The sequence below is a fragment of the Scylla paramamosain genome, chromosome 31 (assembly GCF_035594125.1).
Source record: "Scylla paramamosain isolate STU-SP2022 chromosome 31, ASM3559412v1, whole genome shotgun sequence".
NCBI lineage: Eukaryota > Metazoa > Arthropoda > Malacostraca > Decapoda > Portunidae > Scylla > Scylla paramamosain.
In genome coordinates, this window is record NC_087181.1 from 8,373,817 (window position 1) to 8,387,195 (window position 13,379).

The 13,379-nt window shown below is 41.0% G+C and overlaps 1 protein-coding gene and 1 long non-coding RNA gene across 11 annotated transcripts in view; one reads left to right on the top strand and one right to left on the bottom strand.

The window, feature by feature from the left end:
• Positions 1-13,379, bottom strand: part of LOC135116434 (uncharacterized) — a 102,410-nt gene that overhangs the window by 17,424 nt on the left and 71,607 nt on the right. The gene's annotated exons all lie outside the window — the stretch shown is intronic.
• Positions 1-13,379, top strand: part of LOC135116437 (uncharacterized) — a 105,958-nt gene that overhangs the window by 8,723 nt on the left and 83,856 nt on the right. The gene's annotated exons all lie outside the window — the stretch shown is intronic.

Consider the following 13,379-nt stretch of genomic DNA (forward strand, 5'->3'; position numbering starts at 1 on the left):
ACACTGCGGCAATGAGAAAGAGGCTGAAGATGGCCAGTTAGAGGAGAGGAGTTGATGAGATGAAAAGCATTTGATTCCACCCTGTCTAAAAGAGCAGTATGAGTGGAACCCACCCCCCCCTCCAGACTTGTGAAGCATACTCCATACATGGACAGAGTTAGCAGCTGTGTGGTGAGAAAACTGGCAGAGACATCTCAGAACACCTAAATTCATAGAAGCTGTTTTAGCTAGAGATAAGATGTGAAGTTTCCAGTTTAGATTATAAGTAAAGGACAGACTGAGGATGTTCAGTGTAGAAGAGGGGGACAGTCAAGTGTCACTGAAGAAGAGGGCATAGTTGTCTGGAAAGTTGTGTTGAGTTGATAGATGGAGGAATTGAGTTTTTGAGGCATTGAATAATACTAAGTTTGCTCTGCCCCAATCAGAAATTTTAGAGAGATCAGAGGTCAGGCGTTCTGTTGCTTCCCTGCGTGAACTGTTTACTTTCTGAAGGTGAAGGGTTGGATCTCTATAAAAAGATATGGAAAAGAGCAGGGTGGTATCGTCAATGTAAAAATGGATAGGACAAGGGATTTTGGTTTACAAGATCATTGATGAATAATAGGAGGAGAGTGGATGACAAGACAGAACCCTGAGGAGCACCACTGTTAACAGATTTAGAAGAACTGTGACTATCTACCACAGCAGCAATACAATGGTCAGAAGGGAAACTTCAGATGAAGTTGCAAGGAGAAAGATGGAAGCCATAAGAGTGTAGTTGGGAAATCAAAGCTTTGTGCCAAATTGTATCAAAAGCTTTTGATATGTCTAAGGCAACAGCAAACATTACACCAAAATCTTTAAAAGAGGATGACCAAGACTCAATAAGGAAAGCCAGATCACCATGAGAACAGTCTTGACAGAACCCATACTGGCAATCAAATAGATTGTGAAGTGATAGATATTTAATTGATAGATTTAATAGTCTTCCTATTGAGGATAGATCCAAAAACTTTAGATAAAAAATTGAAGCAATAGGATGGCAGTTTGAGGGATTAAAACAATCAGCCTTTTTAGTAACAGGCTGAATGTAGGAAAACTTTCAGCAAGAAGGAAAGCTAGATGTTGAGAGACAGAGTTGAAAGAGTTTGACTAGGGAGGGTGCAAGCATGGAGGCAGTTTTGGAGAACAATAGACACCATCAGGTCCATAAGCCTTCTGAGGATTTACGCCAGCAAGGGCAAGGAAAACATCACTGCGAAGAATTTTAATAGGTAGCATGAAGCAGTCAGACGGTGGAGGAGAGGGAGGAACAAGCCCTAAATCATTCAAGGTAAAATTTTTAGCAAGGGTTTGAGTTGAAGAGTTCAGTTTTAGAGATATATATATGATAATAGTGGTGCCACCTGGTGGAATTAAAGGAGGGAAAGAAAATACAAAGTCATTGGAGATATTTTTGTCTAGGTGCCAGAAGTCATGAGGCGAGTTAGTTCTTAAAAGATTTTGACATTTTCTATAAATGAAGGAGTTTTGGCTAGTTGGAGAGCAGACCTGGCATGGTTCTGGGCAGAAATATAAAACACATGAGATTCTGGTGATGGAAGGCTCAAGTACGTTTTGTGGGCCACCTCTCTATCATGTATACCACGAGAAGAGGCTGTGTTAAACCAAGCTTTGGAGGGTTTAGGTCAAGAAAAGGAGAGGAAAGTATGTCTCCATGCCAGATTCTATCACCTCAATTATATGCTTGGCACACAGAGATGGGTCTGACATGGAAGCAGTATTCATTCCAAGGAAAAGCAACAAAATATCTCCTCAGGTCTCCCTAACTGGCAGAGGCAAAACACCAGAGGCACCTCTGCGTAATATCATAAGCAGGACTAGAGATTAGGAAAAGGTCAAGAATGTTGGGCGTATTTCCAAGACAGGAATATGAGTAGGGTGTTGCACCAATTGCTCTAGGTCGTGGAGGATAGCAAAGTTAAAGGCTAGTTCACCAGGATGGTCAGTGAAGGGAGAAAAATGCCAAAGCTGGTGGTGAACATTGAAGTCTCCAAGAATGGAGATCTCCTCAAAAGGAAAGGGAGTCAGAATATGCTCCACTTTGGAAGTTAGTTAAAAAATTTCTTATAGTCAAAAAAAACTTTTGATTCCACCCTGTCTAGAAGAGCAGTATGAGTGGAATCCCCCAGACATGTGAAGCATATTCCATACATAGATGGATAAAGCCCTTGTACAAAGTTAGCAGCTGGGGGGTTATGAGAAAAACTGGCGGAGATGTCTCGGAATGCCCAGCTTCACAGAAGCTGTTTTAGCTAGATGAGATGTGAAGTTTCCAGTTCAGATTATAAGTTATCGAAGAGCTCATTGCATCAAGAAGTAGGTTCCGGAGCAGCGAGTTTACCATCCCCCAGAAAGCGCTGACTGGCTTCAGTAATTGACAGAGTTGACAATTTTGCAAAGGACTGTATTGAACGAGAGATTATGTCTTTCTATGAAAGATTCCTACACTTGATTCCTTGCTTGCGAGAGTTAAAGAACCTCCAATTGACATTTCTGGTGGTAGAAAATGCCTTTATAAAATGGAGAAAAATTTTGGTTCCGATACAAGAAGGTAGAAAGTGGATGATACATATTAATGAAGAGGCAAGATATTGTGGCAGCGAAGTCTAAATACTTAAATTGCACACTGAAAACAGAAATTCAGATAACCCACGAGCAGAGGTGTATTTAGACGAAACACTGGTTAACGAAAACGAAAGTGTGAGAAAATGCCAGACCACTGCCGATTATTCTCTCGGCCTGAACTTGAAAACTGTAAGGGAAGCCAGATTCATAATACTCTACGCAGGTGGAGAAATTGGTTTTGTGTCCAGGGTCTCCAAATGTTCCAGTCACGGAACACAAAAAGTGATTATCATGAATCCATGAACAGTGGATGTTTTAAAACAAGGTCTCAAACTCAACTCATAGCAAATATTCCAAGGAGATCTCTGATCATAATGGACAATGCCACATACAACTCCAAAGTACTCAATAAAGCTCCAACAAAAAATTCAATAAAAAGTGACATAATTAAGTGGCTAAAGGAAATTGCTTCATTTTGTTGAGCAAAATAAGGGAGTGATAAGATACGAAATAGATTAAATGGTAAGAAGTAATGGACAAAAATTTTTAAGACTTTCTCCCTGCCACTGCACCCTCAATCCAATAAAATTAATCTGAGCAAAGGTAAAGGCGGAGATAAGGGAACAAAATTCCAGTGATAATAAAACCATGACCGAAATCGAAAAAAAATCACACAAGAAGCCATCAATAATGTGACAAGAAAACTGGCAGATGAGTATGAAACACACCAGAAATATAGAATAGGAATATATAGTATAAGAAATAGCAACAGACCGTTTTATGTTAAGTATTGTAATAAACATAGAGAATCCATTTCAGATGATTAATTCACTGGTAAAATATGCGTATCATGTACACTTTTTATTACTGTAAATACTCAAATGCCTAATCTTAAACTATTTGCATTTTAGATAATATATTCGTGTAACATTTACAATATGAATTTTCACTGAATGCAAGAGAGAGAGAGAGAGAGAGAGAGAGAGAGAGAGAGAGAGAGAGAGAGAGAGAGAGAGAGAGAGAGAGAGAGAGAGAGAGAGAGAGAGAGAGAGAGAGAGAGAGAGAGAGAGAGAGAGAGAGAGAGAGAGAGAGAGAGAGAGAGAGAGAGAGAGAGAGAGAGAGAGAGAGAGAGAGAGAGAGAGAGAGAGAGAGAGAGAGAGAGAGAGAGAGAGAAGGAAGGGAAGAGAGGAAGGGAAGAGAGGAAGGGAGGAGAGAGAGAGAGAGAGAGAGAGAGAGAGAGAGAGAGAGAGAGAGAGAGAGAGAGAGAGAGAGAGAGAGAGAGAGAGAGAGAGAGAGAGAGAGAGAGAGAGAGAGGAACTATCAGCAAATCTAACAAGGAGATCAATATCAAGCCAAGTGTCTAGCATATATAACCCCTTAAGTCTTCTCACATTGAAAGTCAAATTGTTAATGAGATTTGATGTTGGATGTCAACTGTGATGGTAAGAAACTGACATGAGACGAGGCTACCGGCCCCTCTTAATATTACAACTGGAAAGTGATACTTAAGGAAATGTTTGAACTGGAGTTTATCAAGTTTACCTAGTGTTTGAGACCTTGCAGTGCCGTAGGTAACCCAGATCTGATTGTATTTGCTGATGGAAGTACAAAAGCTTATTGTGCTCTAGCATTTGCGAGGTGGGTACTGTCTGATGGGTCATTTAAATGTGTTCTTATTGCCTCCAGGAATAAGATGGCTCCATTGAAACAAATAACTGTACTTAGATTAGAGCTGTGTGGAACAATTTTGGCTTGTCATCTCAGAAATTTAATTGAAAATTATATGAAATGGACCTTAGACTTGGTGACCCATATTGTCAACTTAAGAGATTTTAAGGGCACAAATCCAAGAGGATTCTTTCAAACTCAATACATATGTGGCAAACAGAGTCCCGGAGATTAAATCAAAAAGCTCACCAAGTGAGTGGTATTGGGTGACTTCTAGCTTAATTGCAACAGACATATGTACTAGAGGATGTAAACCTAGTCTGTTAGATCATGAATCAAGATGGCAAACTGGCCCAGAGTTTCTGTGTACTCCAAGAGAACAGTGGCCTATCAATCAGAATTGTAGTGTGAAAATACCTGATGTATTTATTATTTTATGTCGAACAAACAGAGTTTGTGTTATTGCAGGTAATGATTGTGTTGTAAACATCAGTTGGTTCAGCAATTACGATAAACTAATTAATGTTACTGCTAGAGTTTTAAAGGCAGCTAGTTCTAGATCACTCTTGAGCCTGCATCAAGAGCCAGAAACAAAGGACATTCATGATGCTGAAATATATTGGTTTAAATTGCTACAAAGGGTGACAAAGACTAGCAAATGAGATTTCGCAGGTTAGGCCCAACTTTGAACAATGAAGGTATCGTCTTAGTGGGTTCTAGGATAAGTAAATGGCTAAAGGACAACTGGATCACAGATGAATTAATTCTACTATTGCCTGGTCATCCATTTACAAAATTGTTGATAACTAATTTGCATTACAGTGATCCGTGGCCACCATGGTCTCAGCCTTAATATCAGTTTCACTGATGAGCACGTCTACCTTGTGGAAATACTCATACACGCACATAAGTATGTTCTTAGTCTGGCTGGTGATAGTGGTTCTGGCCTTGTAATTATTCATAGGCAGTGAATTACTTCGCTGCTGACCAACGCTGCCCTCTTGACTCCCGATGTGCCCTTGTCTGAAAGAAATTGCACATAAAGAGTAAGAAAATGTTGCAGGGTAGTGTGTTCATATGTAATATAACATTTCATATATCAAATAGTATCGCCTACAACAACGATAAGAGTAAACATACTTTGTTGGCTGTAGAATGAAATGATTGAAACATAGTATAGGCTCAGACCAGAAGCAGAAATAGATGCCTTCACTGTGAGAGGTTATCAGGGAGTGAAGGCATCTCCACATGGGTGTGACCCATTCAGTGATGTTGCTGTTCATTGTCACATTGAAGCCATTCTTGAGATATTATAATCATCCAGTTGTTGCAGGTTTTTTAATTTTTTCAAAGTGACTGAAAAGTTATAAAGAAAACCGTAGTGCAGCAGGAAGAAAGAATGCTAATCAAGCATTAACGAAAAAAACGCCATGGTGAAAATGGAAAAGACGCCATGGCAAAAATATAAGGCGTGATTTACCTTATCAGAGCAGGCCAGACGCCTGGCTAGTAGTATTTCATGGTCATTTGTTCCTCCCTCTCCTCCACTTTCTGACTACTTCATGCCACCTATTAAAATTCTTCGCAATGATGTTTTCCATGCCCTCGCTGGCCTAAACCCTCGGAAGGCTTATGGACCTGATGGAGTCCCTCCTATTGTTCTCCGAAACTGTGCCTCTGTGCTTGCACCTTGCCTAGTCAAACTCTTTCAGCTCTGTCTGTAAACATCTACCTTTCCTTCTTGCTGGAAGTTTGCCTACATTCAACCTGTTCCTAAAAGGGGTGACTGTTCTAATCCCTCAAACTACCGTCCTATTGCTTTAATTTCCTGCCTATCTAAAGTTTTTGAATCTATCCTCAACAGGAAGATTCTTAAACATCTATCACTTCACAACCTTCTATCTGATCGCCAGTATGGGTTCCGTCAAGGCCGCTCTACTGGTGATCTGGCTTTCCTTACTGAGTCTTGGTCATCCTCTTTTAGAGATTTTGGTGAAACTTTTGCTGTTGCCTTGGACATATCAAAAGCTTTTGATCGAGTCTTTGATTTCCAAACTACCCTCCTACGGTTTCTATCCTTCTCTCTGTGACTTCATCTCAAGTTTCCTCTCTGACCGTTCTATTGCTGCTGTGGTAGACGGTCACTGTTCTTCTCCTAAATCTATTAACAGTGGTGTTCCTCAGGGTTCTGTCCTGTCATCCAGTCTCTTCTTATTATTCATTAATGATCTTCTAAACCAAACTTCTTATCCTATCCACTCCTACGCTGATGATACCACCCTGCACTTTTCAACGTCTTTTCATAGATGTCCAACCCTTCAGGAGGTAAACATATCACGCAGGGAAGCCACAGAATGCTTGACTTCTAAAATTTCTGATTGGGCCAGAGCAAACTTGGTATTGTTCAATGCCTCAAAAACTCAATTCCTCCATCTATCAACTCGACACAACCTTCCAGACAACTATCCCCTCTTCTTCAATGACGCTCAACTGTCCCCCTCTTCTACACTGAACATCCTCGGTCTGTCCTTTACTTATAATCTGAACTGGAAACTTCACATCTCATCTCTAGCTAAAACAGCTTCTATGAAGTTAGGTGTTCTGAGACGTCTCCGCCAGTTTTTCTCACTCCCCCAGCTGCTATATCTGTACAAGGGCCTTATCTGTATGTATGTATGGAGTATGCTTCGCATGTCTGGGGGGGGTTCCACTGATACTGCTCTTCTAGACAGGGTGGAATCAAAAGTTTTTCGTATCAACAACTTCTCTCCTCTAACTGACTGTCTTCAGCCTCTCTCTCACCACCGCAATGTTGCATATCTAGCTGTCTTCTACCGCTATTTTCATGCTAACTGCTCTTCTGATCTTGCTAACTGCATACCTCCCCTCCTTCCGCGGCCTCCCTGCACAAGACTTTCTTCTTTCTCTCACCCCTATTCTGTCTACCTTTCTAACGCAAGAGTTAACCAGTATTCTCAATCATTCATCCCTTTCTCTGGTAAACTCTGGAACTCCCTGCCTGCTTCTGTATTTCCACCTTCCTATGACTTGAATTCCTTCAAGAGGGAGATTTCAAGACACTTATTCATCAAATTTTGACCACTGTTTTGACCCTTTTATGGGACTGGCATTTCAGTGGGCATTTTTTATTAGATTTTTGTTGCCCTTGGCCAGTGTCCTTCCTACATAAAAAAAAAAAAAAAAAAATTGAGAATTAACGCTGGCGAAGCCGCTCCTTTTCCCATATCTCAGGTGAGGGGTGTGACTCACTCCGTGACGTTACCATGCATTTTCACAATGGAAACATTCTTGAGACATTATAATCATCCAGTTCCTGCATTTTATTTTATTCTTAAAGCAGAAAGAAAAACATGCTGATCAGGTATTACAGTTAATGGATAAAACACCATGATTGACCTGTCATCAGTGACCCACCCTGTCCACCCCCGTGGCAAGCCACAGGCCTAGCTTGGGTTTATGGTCCCACTGGGCATTAACGCTGGCCCGACCGCTCTCTTTCCCATGTTTCAGGTGATGTTTGCAGTCCAGGTCCCTAAGCACCTCGAGATTACTAATATCATGCTCTTGGTAGCCCAGGAATTTGCAATCCTATATACTTCTCACTCCATGTCTTCTTTTCATCAAGTGCTACTGACTTGCTTTTGTGTTCAACAAATTGACTATAGATGGTGAAGATGGTTTTCATGTACTTAAAACAAATAGTTTGTGTGTTAGTAAAGAAGCAATGAAGCACTGTGAAATGTATGCTTTCCACTAAACACGGCCAACCACTATCAGACCAGTGTTGATCTCCTGACATGTTTCACCCAGGAGGAGGGACTTGTGCCTTTAGCGATCGTGAAAAGAGTATAGTGTTTAGGTATCTCCATCACCCTGCCTATGAATGCCTTACCTTACAAGGCACTCTGTGTATATTACACTGTGACTCCTTGTCTGCTTGTGAGTCGAATGCCTAGTGTCATTGAGTGGTCAGGAACCCTCCTGTTTGTTTCGTGGGCAGTTTGTTAGTATACACAGTGTTTTGTTAAATGTTATTGCTTGTCCAGGTTCCTGCAGAGAACTTTAAGTTTGCCACTATGTAGTGAAACTTTACTCCCTCCTCAGGCTTTGTCGAAGCTTACCATCAAAGAGGCTGTAAACAACACTACTCAGCTGGAGGATATAATACTTTGTTGGGCAGTGGGCGATTCACTATTTGAGGGCGGTTGTCCAACGAGGCGTTATATTTCAACCTCTTAGGTGCGTGTCCCTTGCTGTGATTGTGTCTTCCTAGAATGTGGCTATCAATTCTTTCCCAGCTGTTGGAGTGATTTGGCAGTTATTACAATATTCCCTTGCCGGTTGGTGGGTGAAACAGGTTGATGACCTTATTTGTGTAACCTGGTATTATGACCGTCTATGTAAAGGGTGCAAGAGTCAAAAGAGGACCTTGTAACAAATGTAAAGCCCCACACTAATTCATGTAGGAGGAAGGTAGCCCAATCTGAGGCAGCTGTAAGAGGGGTAGGAATCTGTGGTCATAACTATATATATATATATATATATATATATATATATATATATATATATATATATATATATATATATATATATATATATATATATATATATATATATATATATATATATATATATATCAGTCCCATCAGTCATAACAGTTATTATTACATATATTCATCATTTATATATTTCATACCATGTGCCCATGTGGCCGGCCTCAGTCTATTTTAACCTTTTCTCCTCCCTCTTGTGCTCTCAAGGGAATACCACACCTTCCCTACATTCCTGCCAGTCCTTAGGGACAACACCTGCATCGCCTTCCTGTCATCCTCCCTGGTCATTGGCCAGAATAACGACATTGGCCCCTTCACCCCATTTAGAGACAGCTCATTGGCCATTTTCTCACCTCAGATCTTGATCCATTTCTCCTTACATAAATAGAGCCTGTACAGAAAGAGAGAGCCAGTTCAGAGAGAGATCGGACACAGTTCAAGTCGAGTTCAAATCAGTCCAGAGTTCAAATCAGTCAAAGAAAATTAGTCTAGAGAGAAAGCACATCAGTATCGTCATGTCTGTCATAAACTGTGTCTCAGTATTATGCGTGTACATCCTGTCCATCATCAAATCAAGAAGAACTCTCATAACTTTGTGTTATTTTACTCGCACAATCTACCATAATCCAACACACTACCGACGAGCTCCACGCTACCAACAATATTCAGCTGCTACCAGGTCCTCCAGAGTAATCACCACCATACCAAGAATTTCATCAATACAGTGGTAATCAAAAACTCATTCATACAATGGTGGCAAACAACCTACTAAGACAGTAGTGGCAGCAGAGTAGCAAGAATCTAACGGAAACAGCGGTGAAAACGGTGTAGTGCGATCGAAGAACACATGAACTCTCGACTCTCAAAAATCCAGTACACACTGAGACAAGAGTATAACGCCACCATGGCAGGCAAGTTGCAAGGCATTATCATTCATCACTTTGACAACATTGTGGGTATATCGCTCTCAACGTGGCAAGTCGTGGTCCGACCTTGCTTGTCCCTCACCACGCTTCAACCCTGGGTCGGTACACCCCATGTGCCCTCCACCACTCTTGCCTCATCTCCCCGTGGCCATACCTGTTTGCTGCCACACCTGTCGCTGCCAGTTCCTGATCATCATACTGTTCCTCTTCGTTGGTCGCTGTTCCTGCTTCTTCCTGAAGTGTGGGTGTCCCTTGGCTCCTTCCCTGAGGCATCTCCACCCACTGCCCTCTCCTATCCGAATACTCGTGGTCACGCCTCATCGGTAATCTTCCTGGCCCGCAGTACACACTGGGTCATTGCATCTGTCTGCCACCACCACTCCCCCCACCGCACTCTCATTGCCGGGTGCGCCTAAGGTCATCTCTACACATCTGGTCCCAGCCATGTTCTCTAGTCATCCGCCATCACCTTCATTGCCGCCAAATTTAAGTATTCAGTCTGATTCTAATTATTCTTGTCTTTTCCACTCTTCCTTCTCCTGATATTAAGTGGTGTCTATCTGTCTATCTATTTTTCTATTTATCTAACTATCTATCTATCTGTCTGTCTTTCTGTTTGTCTGCCTATCTGTCTGTCTGTCTATCACTGTATAATATATACACTGATAGGCAGACACACAGACAGATAGGCAGACAGACAGAGAGACAGACAGATAGACAGATAGATAGATAGATAGATAGATAGATTTTGTCTATCATTATTATATATTGTTGCCTGTGTTATCATATTGTGTGCTATTCTGTGTTATCATAGTGTGTGCTATTCTCTGTGTTTTATATTTCTGTGTATTCTATTCATTGATTATCTGTGCGATTCACGTCGCTTATGAAAACACAGTTACAGTCTGCACCATCTACATAAGTACCTGCCACAGTGTCTATTGACAACACCGCAACTCCTCACATCACATTCATTCATGAATCTCATCAACTTCCAAATTTTTCTGGAGCTGGCACAGAAACTATTTATCAGTTTATTCAGAGGATTGAGGAGGAATGTACCAGATGCTCAGCCACATCCGATAAAGAGAGAATATCCATTTTGAAATCATGTATCTGTCACGAGCCCTCGAGTCTCGCTGGCCTGTTGGTGAATTCACTTCTCTTACTACCTTTGATGACTTCACCACTCATCTCAGAAATAACTTCCGGAGTCATTCAAAGCTTGGAGCCATCCATTCTCTCCTCAAACTCTCAAAATCTATCACACAGCACGTCCGCTCACACACTATTCCTTATAAGAAAACAGTCCTTCCTCTCGTGAGGTCGGAACTGATAGCTCAACTCCAAGATTCCATTTGGTTTACTGGTGACTTACTGTCAAAGGATGAGTTAAAAAGACTCATAGCTTATCTCTTTTTCACCACTTTCCTTGATGCTCCCAATTTCCAGGTCACAAGTGACATCGAATTCAAGAAAACAGATTACATATATGATAATTGTAAAGTCATAACTGATAAGCGTCCTCTCCCCAGCTCTAAGCTTGTTCAGGTACTTGATGCCTCTTTACATGATTCTTTCATCTCACCCCATCACCCACCTTCTCGTTCTTCTTCACCTTCTCATGGATGTTACACTAGACGTACATCCCCTTCACCCAGATATTAGTACACTCGATTGAAATCGAGATCAAGAAATGTCACCTGGACCCGTTGCAAGCTGCCTGGTCATGTTCTCACGCAGTGTAAGGTTGTTCTTGATAGCTCAGGAAGACACTCATTCAACCCTGATGTATTCTGTTCCTTCCACAAAAGGGTAGGTTATTTCTTGCAAGACTGCAGGCATTATCATGCACAGTCTCAGGTTGTTCAACAAACATTGTAGGGAAACTTTCCAAGCCCTTCTCTGGCTAATCCATCAGAACATCATCACTCCTCAAATCATCACCTTATTTACCTAAACAACGAACAAAGCACAAGGTATGCTTCACCCATCATCCTAACTCAGCACTTCCTTCAATTAACATTAGATATGCTTGATTATTCAATAGCACTGTCACAGATGTTGTGTCACTCTGCATTATACAAAGCTTTTTTTGCCATACTATGGTACTGCTTATCAAGATGGAGGTATTTAGGAGACTCTTCCTCTTCTCAGAATCACATCACTGCATTACTTCCTGATATTAATCTCAATGGTATATCTAGGAAAATTATCTTACTTCATGGGAAAGTACTCTTATCACTGTCTTTATCACCCCAGAAACATAAGAACATAAGTACATAAGAAATAAGGGAAGCTGCAAGAAGCGACCAGGCTTAAACGTGGCAGTCCCTGTATGAAATATACCTACCTATCTCCATCTATTATCCCCATCCATAAACCTGTCTAATCTTCTCTTAAAACTCTAGTGTCCTAGCACTAACAACATGACTACTGAGTCCGTTCCACTCATCTACCACTATTTGAGAACCAATTTTTTCCAATCTCCTTCCTAAACCTAAATTTTTCAAGCTTGAACCCGTTATTTCTTGTTCTACCCTGGTTGCTGATCCTAAGAATTTTGCTTACATCCCCCTTGTTATAACCCTTATACCACTTAAAGACTTCTATCAGATCCCCTTTTAACCTACATCTTTCTAAAGAATGTAAATTTAACAACTTCAATCTCGCCTCGTAAGGAATACTCCTCATCCCCTGTATCCTTTTAGTCATTCTCCTCTGTACTGATTCTAATAGACATATCTTTCCTGTAATGTGGGGACCAGAACTGCACCGCGTAGTCTAGATGAGGTCTGACCAGCGCCAAGTATAACTTTAATATTACTTCTGGCCTTCTACTTTTAACACTCCTAAAAATGAATCCTAGTACCCTATTTGCCTTGTTTCTGGCTTCTATGCATTGTTTCCCTAGATGGGGTTCAGAGCTAACTATAACTCCTAAATCTTTCTCGTACCCTGTACCTACCAGAGTTTGGTTGTTTAATGTGTACCTACTGTATGGGTTTCCTCTACCTACGCTAAGTACTTTGCATTTATTGATATTAGATTGCATTTGCCATCTATCCGTCCATTCATTCATTCTATCAAAATCTGCCTGCAAGGCGATGACATCCGATTCTGACCTAATTAATCTACTTATCTTTGTGTCATCCGCAAATTTACTAACATCACTACTAATTCCACTATCCAAGTCATTGATATATATTAGAAATAACAATGGCCCTAATACTGATCCCTGTGGCACCCCACTAATTCCATGACCCCACTCAGATTTCGAGCCGTTTATTACAACTCTTTGTCGCCTGCCACTAAGCCATGACCCTATCCAGCCTAACACCTTCCCATCTATTCCGTGTGCCCTAACCTTTCTCAGGAGCCTTTGATGGGGTACCTTGTCAAATGCTTTACTATAGTCCAGGTATAAGATATCATAACTATCACCATTATCTACTGCCTCGTACACTTTACTGTAAAAACTTAACAAGTTTGTCAGGCAAGACTTCCCCTTCGTGAAGCCATGCATTTTATACATTGTATTAAATGTATCTTTTTAATGCTGATCTTCTCATAGGCTTCAACACCATGTGTAAGTATGACATCA